This window comes from Durio zibethinus, unplaced genomic scaffold (assembly GCF_047325235.1).
Source record: "Durio zibethinus cultivar Kanyao isolate XHJ-2024 unplaced genomic scaffold, ASM4732523v1 HiC_scaffold_394, whole genome shotgun sequence".
In the NCBI taxonomy this organism is placed as follows: Eukaryota; Viridiplantae; Streptophyta; class Magnoliopsida; order Malvales; family Malvaceae; genus Durio; species Durio zibethinus.
This window is the reverse complement of record NW_028323017.1, coordinates 750,001-752,500: the sequence shown is the minus strand read 5'-3', so window position 1 is coordinate 752,500 and position 2,500 is coordinate 750,001.

The window sequence follows — 2,500 nt, the reverse complement described above, 5'->3', positions numbered from 1 at the left end:
TGCGATGGGTGCTGGTACTTGGCCTTGTGTTGGCCCCCTATCCCTCATCAAACCTCTGAGAATTCACACCCCCTTAAAGAGCATTTGAGATTTTACAGGTTTGCTACCAGTAGCCGTTAAAGTGTCTGAAATGGGGACACTTTTTTCAAACGGTCACAAAATCTTCTCTACTTCGAGTTTTTAGCTGAATTTTTTTGTGCATGCCAACAAAAATAGAAGGATCATGCCTACAAAATTTGGGGCCAAAAATCCTTATAAAAAAATTTTAAAAAATCCCGAACCGCAAAAAGTTTCGAAAATCATGAAAAATAGAAAACGAGTCATCTTCCAACGAAACTTCACGTGAAGGCTTAGGGGACCATTGTATGAATTTACAAGCCATAAAAATGGCATTGGCACGGCAGAAATTTGAAGATGTGCCTAAACCCACCAGGGCCCAGCGTGTGCCGATGGTGCTCGAGGCAACCGCCCGCACCAGGGCCCAGCGTGTGCCGATGGTGCTCGAGGCAAGCGCCCGCACCAGGGCCCAGCGTGTGCCGACGGTGGTCGAGGCAACCGCCCGCACCAGGGCCGATAGTGTGCCAATGGTGCTCGAGGCAACCTGTCGCACCAGGGCCCAGCGTGTGCCGATGGTGATCGAGGCAACCTGCCGCACCAGGGCCCAGCGTGTGCCGATGCTGGTCGAGGCAAGCGCCCGCACCAGCGCCCAGCGTGTGCCGATGGCGCTCGAGGCAACCGACCGCACCAGGGCCCAGCGTGTGCCGATGGTGCTCGAGGCAACCTGCCGCACCAGGGCCCAGCGTGTGCCGATGGCGCTCGAGGCAAGCTCCCGCACCAGGGCCCAGCGTGTGCCGATGGTGCTCGAGGCAACCTGCCGCACCAGGGCCCAGCGTGTGCGGATGGTGCTCGAGGCAAGCGCCCGCACCAGGGCCCAGCGTGTGCCGATGGTGGTCGAGGCAACCGCCCGCACCAGGGCCCAGCGTGTGCCGATGGTGGTCGAGGCAACCTGCCGCACCAGGGCCCAGCGTGTGCCGATGGTGCTCGAGGCAACCGACCGCACCAGGGCCGAGCGTGTGCCGATGGTGGTCGAGGCAAGCGCCCGCACCAGGGCCCAGCGTGTGCCGATGGTGGTCGAGGCAACCTGCCGCACCAGGGCCCAGCGTGTGCCGATGGTGCTCGAGGCAACCGACCGCACCAGGGCCCAGCGTGTGCCGATGGTGCTCGAGGCAAGCGCCCGCACCAGGGCCCAGCGTGTGCCGATGGTGGTCGAGGCAACCTGCCGCACCAGGGCCCAGCGTGTGCCGATGGTGGTCGAGGCAAGCGCCCGCACCGGGGCCCAGCGTGTGCCGATGGTGGTCGAGGCAACCGCCCGCACCGGGGCCCAGCGTGTGCCGATGGTGGTCGAGGCAACCGCCCGCACCAGGGCCCAGCGTGTGCCGATGGTGGTCGAGGCAACCTGCCGCACCAGGGCCCAGCGTGTGCCGATGGTGCTCGAGGCAACCGACCGCACCAGGGCGGAGCGTGTGCCGATGGTGGTCGAGGCAACCGCCCGCACCAGGGCCCAGCGTGTGCCGATGGTGGTCGAGGCTGCCGATGGTGGTCGAGGCAACCTGCCGCACCAGGGCCCAGCGTGTGCCGATGGTGGTCGAGGCAACCGACCGCACCAGGGCCGAGCGTGTGCCGATGGTGCTCGAGGCAAGCTGCCGCACCAGGGCCCAGCGTGTGCCGATGGTGGTCGAGGCAACCGCCCGCACCAGGGCCCAGCGTGTGCCGATGGTGCTCGAGGCAACCTGCCGCACCAGGGCGGAGCGTGTGCCGATGGTGGTCGAGGCAAGCGCCCGCACCAGGGCCCAGCGTGTGCCGATGGTGGTCGAGGCAACCGACCGCACCAGGGCCCAGCGTGTGCCGATGGTGCTCGAGGCAACCTGCCGCACCAGGGCCCAGCGTGTGCCGATGGTGGTCGAGGCAAGCGCCCGCACCAGGGCCCAGCGTGTGCCGATGGTGGTCGAGGCAAGCGCCCGCACCAGGGCCCAGCGTGTGCCGATGGTGCTCGAGGCAACCGACCGCACCAGGGCCGAGCGTGTGCCGATGGTGGTCGAGGCAAGCGCCCGTACCAGGGCCCAGCGTGTGCCGATGGTGATCGAGGCAAGCGCCCGCACCAGGGCCCAGCGTGTGCCGATGGCAGTGCCCAGCGTGTGCCGATGGTGGTCGAGGCAAGCGCCCGCACCAGGGCCCAGCTTTTGCCGATGGTGATCGAGGCAACCGGCCGCTCGAGGGCGCAGCGTGTGCCGATGGTTATCGGGGCAACCGGCCGCACCAGGGCCCAGGGTCTGCCGATGGTGCTCGAGGCAACCGCCCGCACCAAGGCTCAGCATGTGCCGCTGGTGATCGAGGCAACAACCCACACCAGGGCCCAGCTTGTGCCGATGGCGGTCGAGGCAAGTGCCCGTACCGAAGGGCAGCCTATGCCGATGATGGTCGATGCATGTGCCATCACCAT